At 33.7% G+C, this 14,148-nt stretch overlaps 1 protein-coding gene across 1 annotated transcript in view; it reads right to left on the bottom strand.

Moving 5' to 3' along the window:
• The window catches only part of LOC149477866 (octopamine receptor beta-2R), a 50,516-nt gene that overhangs the window by 9,371 nt on the left and 26,997 nt on the right, over positions 1–14,148 (bottom strand). The window lies entirely within an intron of this gene.

The following is a 14,148-nucleotide window of genomic DNA, read 5'->3' on the forward strand; positions in this document are numbered from 1 at the left end:
TATTTTGAAGCTTTCTAACATTTTTCTGCGAGTGGTTCATGATGTCTCTTATTTAGAAAATGCTTCTTAAAAATTAACATAATATTATTTCTAGAATTTCGATTTAATATTAACTGTGATCATGTCGATAAAAGCAATATTATTCATGTATATAGCTTAGAAACATACTGTTTATAAATATGTATATTAAAATTTCAACCATTCGTCCATTTGCCGCGAATTCAAATATTTATTATGCACGTAAAATTTCATATATCTCTAGTTTGGTAGAGAAAAAAAAATATAAAATCCGTATCAAGCTTACAATTTATTACGTAGCTAAATTATAAAAATTAAGGCACATCTAAACTCCGAATCGCCAGAGGGTAATTCGTGCCTTAAAACACCTCGAAAATGTTGTAAAAAAATATAATTTCACCTTATTTCATAGCTACATTTTAATATTTTTTAATTTCATTGCGTTGTTACAGGCCGTTTATTTAGGGTGTATACCAAAAATTAAATTTACATAATGTGTATTTTTTACCACACGAAAATGAAAAAAATGTTTATTAGGTTACATTAATGTCGACAGCTTTTTTAATAATGTAGATTCGTAAATAAATTCGTGACTAGCTGTGCCCTGCGTATTTACCCGCATTGCTCCGCTCCTGTTGGTCTTAGCGTGATGATATATAGCCTATAGCCTTCCTCGATAAATGGGCTATCTAACACCGAAAGAATTTTTCAAATCGGACCAGAAGTTCCTGAGATTGTCGCGTTCAAACAAAAAAACAAACTCTTCATCTTTATAATATTAGTATAGATATTTTATTTAAATATCCTGGCTTCGCTTGATCCAGGATGAAAACAAAATAAAGCCTAAGTCACATAAAGAAAGGAAAAGGGAAAATAAGGAATAATCAGCTTCCTGTTGGCGAAAGATTTTGAAATCGTTTAAGCAGTTTCAGGGCCTATTCAATGCAAATAAACTAATCTGTTTAAAATATAAGTGTAAATATAGAAAATGTATGAAAAAGGGTCTCTTGGCCTTTATTTCAAATGCATTAACTATTATAACAAAACGACATAAATGATAATGTTTGTTAGTGTGTTTGTGATCGAACAATAATAATACAGTTAATACCGAAACATTTTAGACTTATCATTAGGCAATATCAATTCAATATCAATCAATAGGCAATATAATCCATACTAATATTATAAATGCGAAAGTAACTCTGTCTGTCTGTCTGTTACTCAATCACGCCTAAACTACTGAACCAATTTGCATGGAATTTGGTACGGAGATATTTTGATACCCGAGAAAGGACATAGGCTACCTTTTATTGCGAAATATGTGCCACGAGCGAAGCCGGGGCGGACCTCTAGTATATAATATTTGTAAATATTATTACAAATAAAGGATTTGAATTTGAATTTGAAATGATATCTTGAATTGGTCGAAAAATCCATAACTGCGGTAACATTTAATAAAAAAAGCTTTTCACTTAGGCTTTTCACAATAACTATACTACTAACTAGGTTAACCGTCATTGTTATAGAAAATAAAAAACGTTCAATTGAAATCCACATTGGTTCATTATTAACCAAAGATATTCAGAATAAAACCATTAATAACACACGAAGAATACAAATATGAAATAATATGGACACAATAAATGTCCGGTATAATAAACGTTTTAAAATAGAACAAGTGCGCTACGAACAGGAAAATCCTATTTAAACTTATATAAGCGTCCTCCATTTTTACGTAGATATAGATATATGGATTAGCCTTTGAATTATTTAAGACAAAAAATGCACCTTGACATTACTTGACTGGATGGTATTTGAATAAATAGATTTAAGGGTTGGTTTATGAAATTTAGATTCAGGATCCTTGTTTTGTGTGAAAGACGATGTTTAAAATATATATGTTTTAGTTTGATTATCATGTTTAATGTCTATTCTAATAAAAAACGTTATTGGGTATCGTATGTAAGAACTGAGAATATACCTGTACAGTTTTTTGAAACTACGTATGATCGGTTGACCTGCGCAGGTATATCTTTACGTTGGTCACGGACGAATTCTACCTTTAAAATATATTATACTAGCAGTCCGCCCGTGGTACATATTTACGTTTTCTCTACGTAAGAACCATCCTCGTACTTCAAGGAATATAATAAAAAAAGAATTAACGAAATCGGTTCAGCCGTTCTCAAGTTATTTAGTTCTCAAGTTATTCACCAACACATTTTGGGATTCATTTTTATATAAGTAATAAGGACGTGTAAGCTTCATTTAAAAATTACGTTTAATGTATATTATTATAAATATTATTGTAAAGGTGTGTAAGAATACACTAACACACGGTTCTTGTCATTGATGCGGCTTGACAGAACACAGCCATGGGGTTTTGGTCGGTAGGAATCCGACATAACCCACGGCCCCTTACCCGGAGGCCATGGGTATCTATGCAAGATTTATCACTTAAAAAAAATAGGTATATCTTTACGGTAGACCGTAGCGTGGGCCTACATAATGGCTGGTTCACACTTTGATTAGTGTGAGTGCAGGTGATTAGTGCGAGTGCAGGTGTGTAGTGCGAGTAGTTTCCAATTCAACTGCGAGTGCAGGTGATTAGTGGGAGTGCAGGTCAATGGTGCAATTCGCGACGCTACATACTACGCTAAACACTAAACACTAAACACTCGTGTCCAGACGTGTTTAGGCAGGCACACTGCGAGTGAGGGGGAAGAGAGGGCGCGCGGGACGTGGATACTCGCAGTCCACTCGCAAAAAAATAGAACACGCTTCTATTCACTTTACTACACAGCCTACTAAACACTTGCACTAAACAGTCGCTGTCCACACGTAGTTACTAAACACCTGCACTAATCACCTGCACTCGCACTAATCAAAGTGTGAACCAGCCATAAGAAAGAACTAAAAACCAGTCACATCTAGAAACTATAATTCCACACTGCGCCCAGCTGCCGGATGCAGCCTAATATGCAATTTCCTTTAAAATTGGGACCAATCAAAACTTTGCGATTGAGTACAATTGATTTTGCGGTTAAGACATTCTGTAGTTTGAATATCGGATTTATTTTGTTGAGAATCACCTGGAATGTATACAGTTAGTGATTTTACATTTTGACGATAGAGTAGACAGTATACTGTAGTATCTGTACTGTTAATTATTCTGTGACTGTAGTTAAATAACGTAAATTCGTAGTAGATTAGTTTAGACTTATTTCAGTAATGTTATAATACTGATATCCAATTTAAATTTTTCCATTCGCTTCGGGCGGTTTTGATATAGCATAGCATAGAGGCCAAACGGATAGAGTCTAGTCTAGGATTATCGTTACTTTTATTGTTGTACACAAACTATAATTGTAATTACATACCTAGTCAATGATTTTAAATCTTACATGTTTTTGATATACCAATCATAGGAAATTTTTGCCGTGTCCTCTTTGTATGGATTTCGGAATTTCGTTCTTTAATTATAAGTAGGGCAGCTAATCCAACTTTCTTTATATTATACTTACTGTGCCCCGCGGTTTTACCCGCGTTGCTCCGCTCCTGTTTGTCTTAGCGGGATAATATTAAGCCTATAGCCCTCCTCGATAAATGGGTTATTTAACACCGAATTTTTCAAATCGGACCAGTAGTTCCTGAGATTAACGCAATCAAACAAACAAACTCTTCAGCTTTATAATAATTAGTATAACAAGTATAGATGAAGAGATTACTGAGGGGTTTACAGCTATTAGCTTCTGTCTATTTAGGTAATAAATACAAGCGATATTACCTATTTTATTACCCAGTATCATTAACTAGTCGGATCTGTTGCAGAACAAACAATTCAGCCAATTTATGACGATGGAGATATTGTTACGATCAAAATAACTATTTTATTGGTTACTAGGTTTCCGCCCGCGGCTTCGCCCGCGCAGTCAAAGAAAAACCCGCATAGTTCCCGTTCCCGTGGGATTTCCGGGATTGCATCATTTTCCCAGGATAAAAAGTAGCCTATGTCCTTTCTCGGGTATCAAAATATCTCCATACCAAATTTCATTAAAATTGGTTCAGTAGTTTAGGCGTGATTGAGTAACAGACAGACAGACAGAGTTACTTTCGCATTTATAATATTAGTATGGATGAAACCCTTGTTATTATTAACAGAATCCTTTGTAATATGATGAATGGAATTTGTTCAAAATTAATTTGTAGATCCCATAAGTATCCTATTTGTTTTAAACTGTTTGTTATCAATTAGGCAGTAATTATTTTTATAGTTAAGACACATTAGCTCATAAGTACGCGAACATTTAATAAATTTATGTATCTAAAAAATTATTATAAAAATGTATCTCGAAGTTTATTCGATGTTATCTATATACTAGCGGTCCGCCCCGGCTTCGCCCGTGGTACATGTTTACGTTTTCTCTACATAAGAACCATCCTCGTACTTCAAGGAATATAATAAAAAAAGAATTATCGAAATCGGTTCAGCCGTTCTCGAGTTATGCGCTTACCAACACATTTTGCGATTCATTTTTATATATAAGACTAGCGGACCGCCCCGGCTTCGCCCGTGGTACATGTTTACGTTTTCTCTACATAAAAACCATCCTCGTACTTCAAGGAATATAATAAAAAAAGAATTATCGAAATCGGTTCAGCCGTTCTCGAGTTATGCGCTTACCAACACATTTTGCGATTCATTTTTATATATAAGACTAGCGGTCCGCCCTGGCTTCGCCCGTGGTACATGTTTACGTTTTCTCTACATAAAAACCATCCTCGTACTTCAAGGAATATAATAAAAAAGAATTATCGAAATCGGTTCAGCCGTTCTCGAGTTATGCGCTTACCAACACATTTTGCGATTCATTTTTATATATAAAGATTATTATATCTATATGTATAAATATTTATTTCTAAATTATATATGTATGTTTGTCAGCCATCTAGTTTCCATAACGCAAGCGAAAAGCTTAGTGTGGGATCAGATCATGCCGTGTGTAAAAATTGTCCTGAAATATTTATTTATAAGTTAGGCACATGAAAAGTTTACATGAATACCTAAATAAATTTAAATTCAATTGTCTCCTTTCAACATATTTTATTTACTGTTAGCAAACAAATGTAAAACGATTTAACAAGTCAAAACCTATACATTACCAATATCTATTAAGGTCTAGTCTAGACATGTTAATATACAGAAGCTATATATTACGAGCGATACACAGCTATATATTTCATTACTGAAGGAATTTCCTTCATTGCTATGCTGAGCGCGTCAAATGGTTTATGAGTTATGCTCTTTGCGGTTAAATTGATGCCGGTCTATTTATTTATTTTGTATGTATGTTTATGGATAGTTAAGTAATAATTAAGAGCATTTTTATTGAAAGAAGATAGAGAATGTTATGTTAAAACGTTTATTTACTTAGTATGTATGGAATTGCACGACCTAATTCCGCCATCCCCATTTTTCCATCGTTTGTCGAGGCGCACAGATTCTAGGCATCGCCACATGGTTGACGTTCCATGTACCCGGACAAAGCGGTTCGGATCGTCATTCTTTATTCGAACCGCTAGGGACTGGAACATGCTTCCTGAATCTGTGTTCCCCGACGAGTACAATTTGGAGGAGAGTGAACAGGTACATTTTAGGGAAGCGCGCTCCATCTTAGGCCACATCTCAGCTTACCATCAGGCGAGATTGTGGCCAAGCGCTCCCCTATTGTACAATAAAAAAAAAAAAAAATGTAGGTAAACTCTGTCGTTGGATTTATATGTATGAATTATCATCCAAAAATTTCGACATATTCAATTAACATGTATGTATCTTTTAGTATTATTTTTATGAGTTTGTTACAACTGTTATTATTATTACCGTAATGAAAATCCATACTTAATATTATAAATGCGAAAGTAACTCTGTCTGTCTGTCTGTTACTCAATCACGCCTTAACTACTGAACCAATTTGCATGAAATTTGGTACAGATATATTTTGATACCCGAGAAAGGACATAGGCTACTTTTTACCCCGGGACATAGGATAGGTTTTATCCCGGAAATCCCACGGGAACGGCAACTATGCGGGATTTTGTTTGTTTGTGCGGGCGAAGCCGCGGGCGGAAAGCTAGTCTGTAGTTCTGTACATAAATGAAATAATTAAGCTAGACATAACGTGGTTAGCTTCGTAGGTAATGTTACCTTAATGAAATCTTGAACAATTATTGAACATTTGTTAAGACATTCGTAACAGTACATCCTTAAGTATGTATAACTGTTAGTGTTAATAATTATTAAATTATTTCAGTGTTCAATATTTATATGACAGATATAAGGAAATATCTATAAGTTCTATTTATTTATTCATGATACTACGAGTCCTTGACAAACATTAATTGGGAACCGTTGATAATTGACAGAAACTCGAGTTGTGACCGCTTCAAGCATATCATTTGAATGACATTGTTAGGGCGTAATATTGCTTAATAAATAAATAAATAAATATTATAGGACATTATTACACAAATCGACCTAGTCCCACAGTAAGCTCAATTAAGGCTTGTGTTGTGGGTACTAGGCGACGATAAATATAATATTTAATAAATACATATATAGATATTAACACCCAGACCCAAGAACAAATAATTGAGTTCATCACACAAATATTTGCCCTGACCGGGGATCGAACCCGGGACCGTCGGCTCAGTAGGCAGTTACTTTACCACTGCGCCAACCGCGTCGTCGATAAATAATAGAATATCAGTCTTTCTGAATTGAGTATTTGTAGAACGTCCCAAACCATGTAAAATACTGCTTCAATATTTTCTTGTACCTATGTGATATAAGTTTTTTCAAAACAATCAAATCAATTCTCAATACAGAAACCGGCTGTATAATATCTTCAATGATCAATAATCATAACACACGGTTCTTAAACGTTATTGAAATATGTCCAGGCGAATATGCAAATATTGACGAAGCATAAGTATAACAATATGATATACTAGCTTTCCGCCTGCGGCTTCGCCCGCGTTTTCAAAGAAAAACCCGCATAGTTCCCGTTCCCGTGGGATTTCCGGGATAAAACCTAGCCTATGTTACTCGTCGATAATGTAGCTTTCGAATGGTGAAAGAATTTTTAAAATCGGTCCAGTAGTTTATGAGCCTATTCATTACAATCAAACAAACAAACAAACAAACAAACAAACAAAGTTTTCCTCTTTATAATATTAGTGTAGAAGTGTAGACTAGCGGTACGCCCCAGCTTCACCCATAGTAGGTACATAACCCTATAAATTATAATACTCAGGGATCACGTACTATATAATATCCAATGGTGAAATAATTTTTGAAATCGGTACAATAGTTCAAGAGATCAGCGCGTTCAAACAAACTCTTCAGCTTTAGGTATATTATTAGTATAGACAGCACGTAAATAAATCTTTAAATTATCTTAATCTTAATACTATTATAAAGGCGAAAGTTTGTATGGATGTATGGATGTTTGTTACTCTTTCACGTAAAAACTACTGAACCGATTACAATGAAATTTAGCACACATATAGAGGGTAACTTGGATTAACATATAGGATAGTTTTTATCCCGGAAATCCCACGGGAACGGGAACTATGCGGGTTTTCCTTTGCAAACGCCGGCGAAGCCGCGGGCGGAAATCTAGTTTTTCATACTTTTAAGTTGTATACTATAAGTATGTTGTATTTAATATTATTATGGCCGTTGAAAACACTGATTTTCCAAATGAAAGCGTTTCCGATACAAATAATTTATCAAATTACAATGAAGGGAATAATTTTGATATCCTTTTGTGTGTTTTCAACTGGTGTACAAATTGGAACATTATTGAGATTGTTCACAATTCATTACTTTGAGAATTTAATGCCAAAATTACTTTTTCAATTATAAAATTGAACCCACCCTTACCCACGTAATTTTAAAGCATTTAAAATTTAATGATTTAAGTTAAATTGAGATGCTTATTTATATATTCTTAATTGTAATATTTTTAAGGTTATTGTGGAATATTATTAAGCTATTGCATTGCTTTTATCTCAGGGTTTGAGCGCGGCAACCGAATGTAAAAATTCCGTAACGAAAAAACCTAACACCCCCCCCCCCACTCCAACCGGCACAGCGATGCGATGCTATGCAATAGCTTTACCGCGGCAGTCCTCGAGTGCCACACGTAGGTATTTGTTGTTGAATAAATGAATAATGCGGTCTATAGGTACCTGTCTTTTAGGTTATCTTGAAAATTCAGTACACTGTTAGAAGGAATAAATAATATTATATTTTTAACTAGCTTTCCGCCCTCGGCTTCGCCCGCTTTGTCTAAAACCTAATAAATTATATACTAAAACCATCCTCTTGAATCACTCTACTAAAAAAACCGTATAAAAATAGGTTGCGTAGTTTTAAAGATTCAAGCATTCGTAGGGACATGGGGACAGAGAAAGCGACTTTTATACTATGTAGTGATTAACTTATAAATATTTTCCTTGTGCCTTCAATATATAAATAAACTGGCTTTCCGCCCGCGGCTTCGCCCGCGTTTATCAAAACCTATCCTATGTGTTAATCCAAGTTACCCTCTATATGTGTGCTAAATTTCATTGTAATCGGTTCAGTAGTATTTAGAAACAGTAACAAACATATCTACATCCATCCTCACAAACTTTCGCATTTATAATATTTTTGTAGGATAGGATAGGATTATAGTATAAAACAAAGTCGCTTTCTCTGTCCCTATGTCCCTATGTATGCTTAAATCTTTAAAACTACGCAACGGATTTTGATGCGGTTTTTTTTAATAGATAGAGTGATTCAAGAGGAAGGTTTTAGTATATAATTTATTATGTTTTAGACAGAGCGGGCGAAGCCGCGGGCGGAAAGCTAGTATAACATAAAACAATGTTCACAGTTGCAAAAAAAAATAGTTTGGAAAATCCAAAAGTGCACGCCTCATAATTTTTTTTTAATAATTATTTATTAATTATTATTTTTGTTTATTTAATAACAATTAAACCACATCGAATCAGACACTGAAAAATGAAAGGGTTCTATTCCTGAGCATACTCAAGCGTAAGAGAAAAAAAAGACTCGATTAGTAAAGTATTTCGGTCGCTATCGTGTTAACAAGAAAAAGGATCCGCACATACAGACACACGGACGTCCAAGACAGAACTTTTTTAAACTGTTTTTTAACTAGTTTAAATAACAAAAATGACATCAAAAATATCATGAATGTTAAAAATAGTGTTTTTTCTTAATATGTGTGTGTATGTATTATCTTACAAGTGCAATGTATGATACATAAAGACATTTTAAGTTTGAAAAATCAGATGTTTTGCGCGAAGTGACAGTAGTACCCACCTCAACGCTTCGCTTATGAGGCGTGCAATATATGTTGCTAATTTCAACACGTATCAAATGTTTTGTACTGAGCTTGTTATTTTACAAGAGGATTAGCAGCTTTCATTTTTGTTTGCACGGATTACGTAAAGCCTGGCGAAATTGTGATAATCTGTCATTTTTAAGGTGAAATAAAATATCAACTCAAGAATTAAAAAGGTATTTGACTTGTAAGATTTTTTTTTTTTTTTTTATATGAAAGAAGGCAAACGAGCATGTGGATCGCCTGATGGTAAGCAATTCCACAGCCCATAGGCATCTACAGACGTGTCCGAGGATGTGTTGCCGACTTTTTAAGGTGGAGGTATATTCTCTTTTTAAATGCCTCGATGTCATAGGCGTTCGGGAATATCGCCGAAGGCAGGCTGTTCCACAATTTGGTTGTGCGCGGAATGAAGTGGCGGGTAAATCGCACCGTACTAGAGCGCCAGAGGTCCAAATGGTGAGCGTGAAACTTGGTCTTATGCCGTGCGGTACGGTTGTGGAATTCCGCGGCAGGTATCAGCTCAAACAACTCCTCAGAGCACTCCCCATTATACAGACGGTAGAAGACGCATAAACATGCATGCAATATAATAAGTTTGTAATGGATATAATATAAAAATGAAGGACCGATTTTGATAATTAAGAAAACTTATTGGTTATTTAAAAGTATTTGACAGTTCACGCGAAAATTTAATAATAGAAATAATTTAATTGGAATGATACGATCAGAACCACGGGCTATAGCTAGCACATTTAAAAATGTAGGTTAAGTATCAAAAAGTTAAGGTAAAAATTCGTATCATTATTTTTAAGAACACCTGAAACGAACGCGCTCAATCCAATACGGAGTAACAAATAAACAAACATAACAAATAATTGACATGCTCCCGATACACAACAATATATTAATTAATTAACGAGTACTTTAAACTTTAACTTGTCCACAGTATAAACAATTTGGACAGTAGCCAAAAATATTAATGTTTAAAACAACATCTGTTTACCGTTACTTCGCCATATTTATTATTATATCAAGATATTTAACAAAGAGATTATTTATATTGGCTTTTTTAAACAGCTTTTGACGTGTAAACAGGAAAAAAAAACAAACATAATTTTTCATTCATGACATTAGTAAGGATAAAATCGTACTTCCGTTGGTAATACACGAAGCTTTTACAAATAAAATAAGTTTTAACATCAATAAAACTCAAAAACTGCTGAACTAATTTTAATAATATTTCATTTGTAAGATCTCTCTTCAGGTTTTCATCTCAAGACTTCATGAAGTCATAGAGCCATATTATAAATAACACTAGAGGTCCGTCCCGGCTTCGCCCGTGGTACATATTTCGCAATAAAACGTAGCCTATGTAAGTGCCAAATTTCATCAAAATCGGTCCAGTTGTTTATGCGTGAAAACCATACATACATACCTACAAACCTTTCCTCTTTACAATATTAGTATAGATAAGAATAGAATAGAATAGAATAGAAAAACATTTATTCCCAAAAAATGATACAGTACATTAAATTACAGACAACACTTATAACTTAAAAAAAAAGTATAACATTACATGTAGACGTAATAAGATAAGATGTTTTTTTCTTTTATCTCACTTTTTCTAAACCCGTCAGTAATTATTATGAAAATGAATATCAAGCATGAATTATTATTATCCACCATTTAATCGTTTCAAGTTAATAAATCTAAAGTACAAGTATCGTCCTTTTATTTAATCCCAAGGTGCTTATATTTCAAGTGAGAAAAATAAGTAGCATTTAAGTGAAGAACTTAAAAAGGTAAGAAGGGCCGTTGATTGTGAGAGCCATAATTTAAGGTATTACAGAGTAATTATATCTAAGAGGCCATTAAACATTTAATACACTCGGTTAAGGGTATACAAATTTAACTTGAGTACGCTGGAACAAATAAAAATGACACAATTATGAAAGTGTTTTGTGGGTCTATTTTTGGAAATTTTATTTTGGCCACTCCTTATTTTTAGCATTTTTTGTTACAAAAATTTCGTGAGATTAACGAAGAGACTTTATTTTTAAGCTATTATCTATTATAGGTAATATTGATATCTACACTAATAATATTGTATGTTGAAAATCAAACTGTCCATTTTATGTAATAATATCTTTTATTATTGCTAAACTCTTACAATATCTACTAAACTGATTATACTGTAAACAATTAGATTTAGTTACTAGCATAAAATATATTAATTTATAGCGGTATCATTTAAATTTTTAACAACATTACTTTAACCATACATTATCAAACAAACAACCTTAGCCAAAAAGACACAAATCCACTCTTTAATCCGAGCAACAATTTATCAAGCTGTATAACAAACTAGCTGCACAGAGCATTCGTTACATACAATTGTAACCGCTTGAAACACATCACAATAGCCAAGCCCGATTTGTAAGGATCCCTCTGTTGTAACATTCGTCTGTGCAAAATGAAATTCTGTAGACATTTCTCGCATTTTGAATGCGAATTGCGTCTCGGCCTTTCAAATAGATGGGGAAGTGAGAGTTGATTGTGCAATTCTTCGTTCCTAGTTATTGCTGGATGCCTGGATTCGTCTGAGTTCTCTTAAAGTTAAGGTTTCGTCTTTGTCGAAAGAGGCTCTTTACTCCTGTAATGTTGAGGCTTCGTTTCTAAGCAACGTCTTGAGGTATCATTTTAAAGTGGATGACTTTAAAATAGATATTTGCATTATGTATAAGAATTATGTAGATAAATGTAATGACGATTCGAAAGTGCTTCTAAAAGAAGTCTAATTGAATAAATTAATGTTTGAGTTTGAGTTTGATTTTGAGTTTGAATGTTTTCCGAACGAATGGTTTTTGATGTTTGTTGAAAACATTATTTTTTTAAAACACATTCAAATTTTATTTTCCAAGTATTGTTGTTAGGAATAAGCAATTTTTATAATACCTACTCGTAATAAATAAGAGTTGTCTGTGATTGAAATCAGTGATTATGATGACACCTTCTTTTTTAAAAGCTTCGTTGTAAGATACATATTATTTTTTCTTTATTTAGAAAACTGTTAACCATTGCTATGTTATTTGCGATAAAACTGCTATAAACAATAATAACGACCAAACACGATAATTAAATAATCAGATTAACATCAGAACGAGCTTTATTTCACACCGTACCGAATGGCGTGACAAACAAACATACATTAATAAAGTTATGTGCAAATAAACCAGAGTCGCGTGTTCGGAGCTAAACTTCTGTACGGTACAAAAACTTATGCCATTATAGTGTAGCTAATGCTAAATTAATGTTCAGGGAATTGCCGTTGTTACACCGATGTGCAATTGGAACGAAGTTCCTTATCGCGCGTTGTGAAAGGGGGCTAGACCGAAAAAATTCTTACGAAAAGTTGTTACGACACTTTTTGCTGGAGTTGTAAGCCGTGCGGCGCGCGCGTGGTTCTCTGTCTGTCTCTCTCTAACTTAACACTTCGTTCCATCCGGATGTCCCTTGACATCGCTCAAGTTTTTTTTGTTTTATATTATTATTTATTACTATCTTTTCGTCCGAAGCTTCGCCCGCGTGTAAGGAAAACCCGCATAATTCCCGTTCCCGTGATATTATCGGGATAATAACTATCCTATGTGTTAATTCAAGTTACCCTCTACGTGTGTGCTAAATTTCATTATAATCGGTTCAGTAGTTTTTACGTGAAAGAGTAACAAACATCCATACATCCATACATCCATACATCCTTACAAACTTTCGCCTTTATAATATATATATTAGATATTAGATATAGATATTAGATATTAGATATTAGATATTAGAATATTAGATATTAGATTATTAGATATTAGATTTATTACTATCTTTTCGTCCGAAGCTTCGCCCGCGTGTAAGGAAAACCCGCATAATTCCCGTTCCCGTGATATTATCGGGATAATAACTATCCTATGTGTTAATTCAAGTTACCCTCTACGTGTGTGCTAAATTTCATTATAATCGGTTCAGTAGTTTTTACGTGAAAGAGTAACAAACATCCATACATCCATACATCCATACATCCTTACAAACTTTCGCCTTTATAATATATATATATTAGATATTAGATATAGATATTAGATATTAGATATTAGATATTAGATATTAGAATATTAGATATTAGATTATTAGATATTAGATTTATTACTATCTTTTCGTCCGAAGCTTCGCCCGCGTGTAAGGAAAACCCGCATAGTTCCCGTTCCCGTGATATTATTGGGATAATAACTATCCTATGTGTTAATTCAAGTTACCCTCTACGTGTGTGCTAAATTTCATGAAAATCGGTTCAACAATACTTGAAAAATATAATAAATACAATTTTTTATATGCTAATACAATTTTTTTTTATATATAATTATCCTTATTCCAATATGGAATATGGATGGACAAAGAGTCGACTACTGTGCTACTACAGTGTATGTTACAGCTATAATTAGTATAGTCTAGATTGACATAATATAATAAGCTACTATCTAGCTATTAATTTAAAACGCATATATGTAATAGACCGGGAGATACTGACACAAAATTTCGAGTCATTTGTAACAGGATGGCGGTTCTACAGGGTTCTTAGTACGCAATGACAAAAAGAAAAATGATGGTGTGAACGCTGGTACCGGTGGCTTAGTCGCGTGGGCGTTAGTCGAACTCGTCGGAAAAT

This window comes from Colias philodice, chromosome 23 (assembly GCF_061535455.1).
Source record: "Colias philodice isolate Cphi_HAF_F1 chromosome 23, ilColPhil1 Martin Lab GWU primary, whole genome shotgun sequence".
NCBI lineage: Eukaryota > Metazoa > Arthropoda > Insecta > Lepidoptera > Pieridae > Colias > Colias philodice.